The sequence below is a fragment of the Ictidomys tridecemlineatus genome, unplaced genomic scaffold, assembly GCF_052094955.1.
Source record: "Ictidomys tridecemlineatus isolate mIctTri1 unplaced genomic scaffold, mIctTri1.hap1 Scaffold_61, whole genome shotgun sequence".
NCBI classification, from domain to species: domain Eukaryota; kingdom Metazoa; phylum Chordata; class Mammalia; order Rodentia; family Sciuridae; genus Ictidomys; species Ictidomys tridecemlineatus.
Genome location: NW_027524175.1, coordinates 1,069,230 through 1,081,357, shown reverse-complemented (window position 1 = coordinate 1,081,357; position 12,128 = coordinate 1,069,230). Strand labels below are relative to the sequence as shown.

The window sequence follows — 12,128 nt, the reverse complement described above, 5'->3', positions numbered from 1 at the left end:
CACTTGCAATCCCAGTAGCTTGGGAGGCTGAGGAGGGAAGATAGCAAGTTCAAAGTCAGCCTCAGCAAAAGTGAATTGCTAAAGCAACTCAGTGAGACCCTGTATATAAATAAAATACAAAATAGGGCTGAGGATATGGCTCACTAGCCAAGTGCCCCTGAGTTTAATCCCCAGTACCAAAAAAAAGAAAGAATAATCAATCATAAATTTTTATTTGTATAGGCATCCCAGCCTTTAAATGAAGAAAGAAAAATCCCAGCAATTCAGACCATTGCTATTTTGCAACCTGTAATATATTAGCAAATCTCACCAAGGTCACTGTTGACTAGTAGTCAACATCAAAGGAGAGGACATGCAGATGTCAATGCAATATTTCCTATTAAATTTTCATAAGAAACAGAATTGAACCTAAACATGACTACCAATTTCCAAGAAATATAAAGCAACAGAGAGAGACTGAGGTTGTTAGCTCAGCACTTGCCTAGAATGCATGGAGCCCGAGGTTCAATCCCCAGCACCACCAAAAAAAAAAGGCAATAGAGAAAACAGGTTAAATTGTTGTACCAGGGGGATGTCATTTATTCACCCAAACTACAATATATCCTAGAAGTCCCACAAACATATTTTTTTCAATTATTGCAAAAAGTTACAACAAAAGGAGAAATCAATAGAGAGTAACTTATATGAGACTTGTTCTCCCACTGAAAGCAACCAGAAAGTTGGAATATATATATTGGTACCAGGGATTGAACTCAGGAGCACTTGATCACTGAGCCACATCCCCAGTCTCAGCCCCATTTTGTATTTTATTTAGAGACAGGGTCTCACTGAGTTACTTAGCACCTCACTTGTGGCTTTGAACTTGTGATCCTCCTGTCTCAGCCTCCCGAGCCACTAGGATTAAGGCATGTGCCATCATGCCCAGTCAAAAAAGATTTTTAAAGAGCTATTTTTCAGATAGAAAGCCACAAGGAACATGCAACTGTCACCCCTAAGAGCAGGAGAACAAATAGGTGAGCATTCTACCTGGAGGCACCCTCTAGACCTCAGTTTGAAAAGGGGAACACAAATGGGGCACAACAGTCTCACTGAGGAGAGAGAGACCAGAGTTCCAGGAGATTAAGCAGCCAAAAATATGTAGAGAAAACTACCAGAAACATGGGAGCCACAAAGAAAACGAGTTCTAGAAATCTGCATGGAGGCGGTCTTCAGTTTGGGGCTACATTCTAAGCAGTACCTGTGAGGGCCAAGAACAACTATAAGCTAACCAATCCCACAGTTGGCACTGAGCTGGGAGAAGTCTGGATTCCAGCTAGCCAGAGAGAGTTGACGTACAAAAACAGTATGGTCAACAAGCTCATGAAGAAGTATTTGATCCTGGCATCATGGCACATATCTGTAATCCCAGCAATCAATCCCAGGTTGAGGCAGGAAGATCCCAAGTGTGAGGCTGGCAACTTATCAAGGGCCTAAGGAAGTTAGTGAGACCCTATCTCAAAAGAAAAAAAAAGTTCACTCAATATCATTAATTATCAGGAAATAAACTCACAAAAAAATACCCACTAGAATGGCCCAAGTGCTAGTGAAGATGAAGTCAAGTGGAAGTCTCCTAAATTGCTGGTGGAAGGATAAAATGATTGTGGTCATTTTTTAGCATGGCTTGACAGTATCACATAAGACAAAAACATACATTAAACGTAGGAGGCAATTGCACTCCTAGATATGAGTCCACTTATAGTGGCATATATATGAAACAGTACTGTAGGAAAAATGAATCTATAGTTTAAAAAAAAAGTTATCAATGGTTGCCTGGAACAGGTGGTGAAGGCACTCACTGGGAAGGATCCCAAGGAAACCCCTTTTCTAGTGAAAAAAAAAACTGTTCTATATCTTTATTATGGTAGTTTTTACATGGGTATCTACATTTGTTAAAACTCAGAGTGTGCTTGCTTTGGCAGCACATATACTAAAATTGGAACAATACAGAAAAAATCAGCATAGTCCCCGAGCAAGGATGACACCCACATTTGTGAAGTATTCCATAGTTTTGTGGAACCAACCCTTCAGCAGATGAATGGATAAAGAAACCGTGGTACATATATGAAATGGAATATTACTTATAGCATTAAAAGAGAAAAAAATTATGGCATCTGCGGGTGAATGGGAATATCAGGTTAAGGGAAGTAAGCCAATCCCCAAAACCAAAAGCTGTATGTTCTCTCTGAAAGTGGATGCTGACCCATAATGGGGGTGAGGTGGGTGGTAAGGGGCATGGAAAGAATGGAGGAACTTTGGGCAAAGGGGAGGTAGGACAGGTGAGGGGGCAGAGGGATAGGAAAGATGGTGGAATGAGATGAACCACATTACCCGAGGTACATGTAGGACTACACGTGTTGTGTACAACTAGGAAAAGTTTTGTTCCATTTATATACAATGAATTGAAATGCATTCTGCTATCATGTATAACCAATTAGAACAAATTTAAAAAACTCACTGATATTGGCTATCAAGGAATTACTGTTAAGTTGTGTGATGGCCCGTGGGTTCATTATACTATTCTCTATGCTTTTCTTTAAAGCTTTTCTAATTAAATTTATTTTTTAACTAGTACATAGAAACAAACATTATAATTATTGAAGTAGGTAACATGACATTTTGATGCATGTATACACTATGTAACATTTAAATCAGTTAAATATATCTACCTCCTCAAACATCATTTCTTTATGGTAAAACTTTCACAATCTTTTTTTCTAGTATTCTAAAATATACAGTATGTTATGGTTACCTATAGTCCCCTACTATTCTCTCTGCTCTTATTTGAAAGTTTCCATGATAAAAATACTAAAAATAATTTTTAAATTAAGATATAACTTCAAATATTTAAAGGATTTCTATGTAGAAAAGAATTCAATTTTATAGAGGAAATCATGTGGAGGAAAATTTGGAGTCAATACAAGGATGAACTAGACAACAGAAGAACATATAGCCTTGTAAGAGAGTGACTCATGCTAGGAAATACTGGTGTACAGGCCTCATAACTATTCGTCAGGGCCACAGTAAAGAAAATAACAGCAATGAGTGAGAAACTAGACTAACAGCCTTCCAAGGTTTCTTCTAACACTAAGATTCTGCTAAGATTCCATTGATCAATGAATCTGATTGGTGCACATCTCCCAAACACATCAGAGCCTATTACTCTCCAGTCCTATCAGATATCATACTACTTGTTTAAGATTTTACATTGACTTGTTCATAATTTTTGCATATATTTGTTAAGTCCTTTTCTTAAGGCTTTCAAAAATCACAATCATACCTTACACCTGTTAGACTCTTTTAGTCCTCGCACAATGTCCTGTACATACTGGGCCATCAAAATGCCTTTTTGAAATCTCCTTTCAAATCAGTCTCCTAACATTGTGCCTCTTCTTTGCCACTCACGTCTATGTCTTACCTATCACCGTACAATCACTGACCATACCTGCACCACATTCATGTCCCCTGACCTAGACCTAGAGGAGGGCTCTGTGCATACCTAAAAAATATGAATAAAGAAATCCTTCCCATATCATGAGGCTGTTAACTTTCCAAGTGATGCTGATTCATTCTGATAATCAAATTATGACTGTAGAAGACTGCTTTAATCACTGGAAATATAATTATTCTAACTGCCTGGCTCGTACATACCCCTTACCCAGGTGGCTGCCACCATCATGAACAAACATGGAGCCAACTGAAAAATGATTTGTTTCTCCCCACCACATCTTTTCCACCCTGGTGGTCTTTCCTCCCCAGGTATTCATTGTCTTTATATCACCTTCTGACTGTCTACATGAGAATTAGGGCATGTGTAGGGGTAAAACCCTTCAAAATGCCAGACACCTCACCAGACATTTTACCTTGTCAAATCATTTAATTCTTATGATTGCAGTAAGCATTATCTACATTTTTCAGATGAGGAAAACTTTTTTCAAAAGTTTAGTTATTTGCCCAAACGTCTAAATGATAACCTTGGGATTTGAAACCAGATCTACCTGGCTTCAAAATCTACACATTTTACAAGGAAAACAACAACATCATCTTTCTTACACAAGCCTTGAAATAACACAACCTACAGGAAACAACTTCAGTTGAGGAGGATTACTGTCACAATGGCCCTAGGACCATCTTATCCTCCAACCTCTAAAAGCTTTCTCATTCCTATAATTAAACTCTAAAAGTCCAATATCAACAAATACCAATAGGGGGGAGGTAAGTCCTAAAATGCTTAGATAAGCTTCTAGACAGATTAAATGTCTTGTTTGGATCATGATTTTCTTTAGAAAGATCAGCCTTAAGTGACTCTTTCTAAGAAACAGATCTAACCTAATTCCTTTCATTCTTAAAACTTTCTAAGGATCCCCACTATTAATGGTCTAATGCTACTTTGGCTCATGACTTCCTTTAAGATTTGCTGGCCTCTCCAAAAGGCCCATCCCCCTCCAACTTCACACTTTACAACACCAACTATTCACATTCTCCTGCCCTCCCCAAATATCCTTTCTTCATGTTTCCATTTCTCTGAACACATTTCTTCTGACTGCCAGCTTCCCCCACCACCCCAGCCTGTCTAATCAACAACAAACCACATGTCAGACTCCTGTTTGCCTTCTGCCTGTGCTTCAAACACATCTCAACCACTTTCTGACCTTACTGATCACCCTTCCAACCATAATAAATGCATTTATGGACAATAATGTTCTACCATCGAATAAATACCTCTCTTTCTGCCATTATCATACTGTGTTTCAAGTGAATGCTGTTATCTCCCTGCCAGAATGAAAGGTTCTGAGGGGAAGAACCAAGTTTTTACAGGTGTGTAAATGTCCAGCCTTGGTAGACAGCAAATCTTCCTCATGTGCTAAACCAAGTAGCCATTAAAGCCACACCCCTATGGCTTTTGTTTCAGGAGCTATCTACTCAAAGGGTCAAGAGTCATTTTCATAAAGACATTTTAAGTTTTTCACTTCATGACCAGAAGCCACTTAAAAACTAATAAATAATCAACATTCTAATTGAAGAAACTATGTCAAACTTACCATCTTAGACAAATAAAGCAAGAATGAATATAACAAGAAAAGTATGTTGTCCAAAAGGGTGGCATCTGCTGGCTCTTCGACCTTTATCTCTAGTTGGTTTTCTGTATCAGCAGCATCAACAGGAGTACCTTCTGTTATAAGTAGCTCTAAAATTGAAAGGGGAAATTGCTATTTTATTTTATGCTATAGAATAAGAATTGTCTCTCTTCAGTTTCAATATTCATTGAGTGTTTCACTAAATATATGAGTCACAGTGCCTGGAATATGTGGCTCTCCTAAAGACAATTAACACAACAGAGAAGAAAACTTCAAAATCCTAATTAGAGCTGTCAAACCCTTCAATTATAAAATGAACAATCTCCAGTCTACTCTCCACTACTTCCATGGCCATACAACTGCTACCAGAACAATATTTACTCAAGGAAAATTTTTAAAACCAGAGACATATAGACAGGGTCACATTCAAAAAACATGGATTTAGTGCTGGTGAAACTTTGTGTTTAAAATTTTAGGAAAGCTGAAAGAGAGGGAGTCTTGGTTTGCAGATTTGCAGGTGGAATGGGCCAAGGCTTAACACAGTATCTGGCACCTGGCAGAGATACTCAACAATTATTTATTGAATGGACAGATGACAACTATTTAAAAAGAACACAGTATTACCAAGAGAGACTAAAGGGAATTGGGTACAGACCTGCATTGAGGCTCTGTGAATGAGGTAGAATTCCAGTTAGACCTGAGAGCTTGTAGGGGTGGAATTTCAGTATGAGTTACATGAGCCTGGGGTATATTTGATTAAACAGCAGGAGTCCAGCATGCAGTTATTAAGAAGTTGGACCAGTTGCCTCTCAGGTCTTTCTCAACCCTGAGATTCTATTCACTACTATTTTTTTAAGCTTTTGCCTAATTTTTTTTTTTAGTTTTTGATGGACCTTTATTTTATTTATTTGTATGCAGTGCTGAGAATCAAACTCAGTGCCTCATATGTTAGACAAGCGCTCTACCACTGAGCTACAACCCCAGGCCCTCCATTCACTATTGGTCTATGAATTTGACTGCTGGTGAAGTCTGCCCCATTGGCTCAGCATCTCAGCACCTGAGACACATTAAATGACATTTGGGAAGATTTTACCTATTAAAGGTCATTGACATCATTTTGTGGTGGAACTTAAAAGGCCAGGGAAATAATTCATTCTTAATTTTGTAAGTCAAGTTTTCCCTATTCTTGAAAGTTTTGGAGCATGAAAATAACAAATCGTAATGGTGCGTGATTCATTTTCATAACCTTATAGAGTTAAAGACAGTTCAGAAGTCAGTAGTGTTCATATATGGATGCAATGTCTTCTGGAAAATGGGAGAACTCATATGTTATTCCTTCTCAAATTAACTGAATCCCCCCTTGCTATGAGTTCTCCTACACTCTGTGTGTGCAGATGGTGGGGGGGGGAGGTTCAGATCAGTGCTGCCAAGCCATGCACTGGTGCAGGATAATGCTTATAGCTATGCTTACAGACCAGAACCTTTAAAAACACAAAATACAGTAATTATGGCTTCATAGCACCATACTGGATGGATTAAAATAAACAATTAGTCATCATCTAATTTACTGATAAAATGAGAGTGAGCAACACTAAAGTAGAATGCTGTTGATGCCATTATTGGGGATTTTTTTGAAAAATTGTTTCTCATCTCCCACTGGATACTGTGCACTATGATGAAGTATTTGTAAGTGTCAATCTAAAATCGATTGCAGTTCTGTACTGTTTGCTGTAAGTATATAGTATAAAGATCTGGACCATTGACTGCATTTGAAAAAGTTTAATTACAATGTCCAGGAAGCAAGTCAAAACAGGACTTGAGCTATATTATATTCCATTTAGAAGAAAAGGGAAGAAAAACACAGAATTTATGAGACTATGAACAGTGATTATTCAAGCTAACTTGTACTAGGCCAGACTTTCCTGGAAGGCCTGCTAAACACAGATTGTGGGTCCCACCCCTAGAGTTTCTGGTGCTGTTGGTCTGGTTGAAAACTACAGTTTTAGAGCATAAGGCCTTTGAAGAAAAATATTTTAGTTGTAAATGGTTTACACAAGCTAGTCATACCTAAACATTTGCTTTTAGGTGAGTTACAGTCTCTGGCCTATTTTTGATTTCTAGTCATCTTTATTCTTGCTTTTCTCTCACTTAAGATATATTTTTTTTTGAACTCACATGTACCTATATCACTCTCTGCTCTATTTCGTACCTTTGGCAACAAATATCCTTGAAAGCCTTCATTATGGTAATGCCTCTACTTTGTAGAGAAAAATTGGCAAGCTTTACCTGGGTCTACTTTCTCAGTATTTGGGATCTGAGACACTTCTGAAACACCCATGTCCTCAGTCACAGGTTGATTCAAGAGGCTGGGCTCTTCAGGATGGTTCATATTAAAATGATGACGCAGGAGGTTTGGCTCTTCATGAAGATTTCTATTAAGACGATTTGTGTTCTCTTTAGGAAAATCATCTTCATGGGGTGGCTGCATCTCTACAAGGGAGAAGAATGCATTGAGCCAGATGGATGACACTATCTACCCCCACTTAAGCCCAATGATCAGCACTCCCCCTCAGCACACAGTTCCAGATACCTCAACACTGCCCTCCATGTCCTGGCATGAGCCCATGAGAACAACTGGGCAAGGATATGGGAGGGTTAATTGTTTTCATCCCATTTAAAGGATGACTGAACTATACAGTCAAATTTATAAAGAAGCCTCATCTGCCAGAGGACTTTCCTCCTTTCCCATTTCCATATCACCTCGTTCCTTGTCCATCATGTCTACCCTTTTGGCTGTGGTTTCAGTTTTCTTTAAAATCTTCCAAATTATACTCATTTCTTGTTTGTTTTCTTTGGTTTCTAGATAAGGATTGATTTCTTTTTTCAAAAGTTTATAAGCATCAGTCTTCTCCTGTTCGTTTGAGACCTGAGAAATGTTGCTGGTTTTGTTTTTTTCACTTTCTGGCACTTTCAATTTATCTGGTAGTATTTCTTCAAAAAGTTCAAGTGAAGTTTGTTCACCCTGAGCATTATCTGTTTGACTATCTGCATGAGGATGGTTCTTCTGAGCCAAAAATTGTTCCTCAAGATCCACAGTGTTTTCTGAGAATGCACTTTCAATTTGTTGTGAGTTTGCTACTACTGGTTTAGGTTCAGGTTCAACATCCTGGGAGACTTCAGGAAATTGTCCCACTTTTTCTATAGCTTTCTCAGAATCTTCATTTGCAGAATCATACAATTCCCAAAATCCTAGAAGTTCTTTTACGTTATAATTATCAAAATCATCTCCTCCAACATCAAAACAAACAAAATCTGTCTCCTGTAAGGAAAAGAAAACCATTAATGTGTCAATAACAAAGTATCACAAAAGCAAACTCATCCACGCTCCCAAATTCAGGATTGGTTCTAAAGAATCTTTGAGGTCAACCAGATTACCCTCCTCCAACCCCCACTGCCTAACTCCATCTATGGCTGAGTAAATCTGTCTTTTTCTAGACTACAGTGTTAGAAAGTCTATTCTTTCTTTCTTTCTTTTTTTAACATGGGTCATATTCTTTAAAAAGCATAATGAGTAAAAATGGTGACAATTTGGTCTCCAACTGCCTGACTCTTGGGTCTCTCTCAATTTGCTCTGAACATAAGTAGGGAAAGGCAAGGTATCACTTATAGGATCCTCCAGCTCTTAATATCTACACCTATGTTTCAGAAATTGAACTCTTAATCATTTGCTCAGTAGAAGCTGGAAGATCCTGCAGCATTGAGAAAAATGAATCAGTTTTAAAGTATCTTACTGAGATACAAGTACATTGGATGGAATAAAGAATGATATTAAGGAGGCTCCTCACATTATTATTACCACAAGAACAAACTGAAAACAAGATTCAACAAGGTATACACCTTTCTCTTCATCAGGGTTTCACAGTCACTAAGATCTCTCTCAGGATTATGTGTATATTATCTAGTCTTCCTTCTTGCTACTAGTAAGCAAATTGATATAAAAGGAGCCATAGTATGAATGGACATGTTTTTAAAAAATTTCCATTCCTAATTAAATCTTCATAATATTCTGCGGGGGTTCCGGGGGTGGGGGAGGCAGTTCAATGTAGTAGGGATGAGTGATTTCCTCTCCTCATCACATGCATTTCTAAGCCATGAGGGATGCATGTAATGGGAAATACAATGAGAAGGCAGAGTTCAAAACAAATGAGTTCTCTGTAATCAGTGAACTGCTGTCACAGCTTAAATCCCAAGAACTCTCTTTACCAACAATGAAGTCCAACAAGCAACAGAAGTGATTTTATGGCCCCTGAGATTATAAAGAAATTTTAGGAACAGCAACAACAAACAGGATGACTTTATCCATTCAGTCCATCTAATCTAAGAACTGTCCTAGCCTAGCAGTTTGCATATTCTACAGCCACTACAAAGAGCTGCCCAAAGATGTTTCAGTGTTGGTGGGCATCAATTACTATACAATTTAAAACTCTAGAAAATAATCAGCTGAAGCGAGAATTCTAGAACACGAAATCCTTTCAGTCACAAAATCAATTTAAGTCAGAGCACCATACAGGAATGTTGTATAAAGGAAGCAGTTGGGGCCTTAAAAGATCTGAGACTGAACATCACCTGAAGCGCTCAGGTCCCCTTTTCCAAATCTATAACATGACTATGATCCCATATATGACTAAGAATAAGAAAACCTTTGTAAGTACATATTTCTAGCCTAGTATAAAAGTTAGAGTTTATTAATTTAACCTAAATATACTTAAAATGTCTAATAACTATCCAATGAGTTTTGCCTGTAAAATGAAATTATTTGCCTCTTAGAATATCTGTTTCAATATATTAGACAACTCTCAGATTATAATATAATCACCCTTGAATGCCTTTCAAACTTTTTTTTTTTTACAGGTAGTCTGATTTCAAATGAAAATCTGACACACAAATGTTAGATTGCCCCCAAAACACATTATAAAACATTCAGAAGCAGTTAACTGAATATAACTGATGGATTTATAAGCCAGTTTACAACTGAGAACAAAAAAGAAATCCATAACTTACATCTGTTGGAATTTGTAGCTCTTCTTTAGTATATTCACGAACTACCTTGATGAAATCTTTTGGAAAGTATCCAAACATACGGCCAACCTATAGTGCAAAAGAGACAAATATCAAATAAATTCTGTACAAGGAATATAAATAAGAGATTTCTCAGAAGTGGCAGGAAATATACACATAATAGATAGGTATATGGTATAACCAAGAAAGAAAGTTGCTATAACAATTACACTGAGATTATTATTCCAAATAAAAATTAAGTACAGAACTATTAAAAAGCAACATTTCCAACCACTGAAGTTTTCTTTTTTACATTTAGCTTAATTCTCAACACAGAGCATATAAAGTTAAGACTTCTGAAGTAAATAAAAGATCTGCATAGAAGATTATTGGATACTATATGGTTAAAACAATGTAAATCAAAGCTGGTTATAAATGCAATTCCAAATAACCTCTAGCAAGAATTTACCTGTACATTTTGTAGCATTGCTCATAAACCAATATTTATGTCTTTCTTAACCAATACACAACAGTCATAAAAATTAATAAGTAAAAACAATACAAAAATCTCTAAAATGTATTACCACTATAGCAGATGTATTGATAGTATATGCTTTCCTAGCTTTGTCCAAATCTACTTTTACAAGTACTTGGGGAGTGCTGAGGGCCATTGTCAAGTAGGAATGAAGCTTCAAAATTTCCTTGCCAGCGTACCCCATGTTAAATGGATTTCACTGTTGACATTGCATGTAAGGTGACCTTGCTCAAGGACCAAGGCAGATCCGGGTTTAGAGCTGATCAGGTTTGAGGAAGTATCCCACTCCTTAGGGTGTTCCCGGTTTAAGACAAAAGGAGTTTTAGGGAAGTTGGAGGTTGAAGATTATTGCTGCTGGGAGTAGGGCGTGCCTGCAGCCTGAGTTCCCGCTGAGTTCTCCTGGAGAAAAAGTTTTTAGGAGGTGAATTGTTTGGGAGATTGGATTGCCCCCGAACCTGTGTGGAGGCGGTGTGAGTCGGGAATAAAGAATTTCTGTTTGAATCTACAAGGCTGTGAGTGCCTTCTGATTCTGTGCCCAGCCAAGACTGCGGCATTATGGTGGCCCGTACGTGGGATGTCTGAAGCTTGGGGGTAAGTGAATTTGCTCGCTCCTGAAAGAGAGCAAAAAAATGGGTGACCATTTCAAAAAACAATGTGTTCTTGTTTTGATTTATTTTGCTTTCATTTCAAGTGGCCTGTTCCTAGAACTTTCTCAGGCAAACTAAGGAAAATGGTTGACTCAAGGTTTGAAGTTGTTCGCCTCCGAGGAAGAAAAATTGTTAGAGGAAGGAGGTACCCCAGTAAGACCAAGAAAAACTATGGCATATGTTGATACAATACAAAAAATGTAGCCCATGGCTTTATAAAGATGAGTTATTAAGTATATCAATGGGACCATTATGGTATCCTGTAGAAGGATTTTTCTTCAACAAGAAAGAGATGACTAGTTCTGTTCACTATACTTGTCTTGGTTTTTACAGACAGCTGATTCATTTACAAAGCTAAAATGTTAAAATATCAACCACTAAATATGAAATCAAGTACTCTTTACTTATTAAGTTCCATAAGGTAATATATTTAAACATTATGTGTGTTTTCATAAATTGGCAAATGGAAAAATGTTTAATATTGCTTTGGTCTGTGTCTTTGCTGAAACAAGGTTACTAAGTGTTAAGATTCTATCATGTGTAATTTATATACAGAGAGTATAAGAAGTTTCAGCTGGGTTTCAATTACAGTATAACAGTACCTTAAAAAACATGAAAGTATTTCATCTTATTAAAGTGGAGTAATTTTATAAGGGTTGTTTTAGAATGTGAATTTATAAAAAGGGTTAATGGTTAAAAAAGAGGTATAAAAAGATTCAAGATGTGGAAATATATTTTAATATAAAAGGTTAAAGGAAAAATAAATGTTTCTAG

At 37.2% G+C, this 12,128-nt stretch overlaps 1 non-coding gene and 1 pseudogene across 2 annotated transcripts in view; one reads left to right on the top strand and one right to left on the bottom strand.

Annotated features, from left to right (window-relative positions):
* Positions 1-12,128, bottom strand: part of LOC144374188 (transport and Golgi organization protein 1 homolog) — a 117,977-nt pseudogene that overhangs the window by 30,113 nt on the left and 75,736 nt on the right. Inside the window, exons 17-20 of the transcript XR_013433659.1 lie at positions 10,176-10,262; positions 7,875-8,433; positions 7,401-7,604; positions 5,079-5,224 (exon numbers count right to left, since the gene is read on the bottom strand). The product of XR_013433659.1 is annotated as a transport and Golgi organization protein 1 homolog (transcript). The remainder of the gene's footprint in view (positions 1-5,078; positions 5,225-7,400; positions 7,605-7,874; positions 8,434-10,175; positions 10,263-12,128) is intronic.
* Positions 1,943-2,049, top strand: LOC144374202 (U6 spliceosomal RNA). Its single transcript, XR_013433666.1, has one exon. It is a non-coding gene; the product is annotated as a U6 spliceosomal RNA (small nuclear RNA).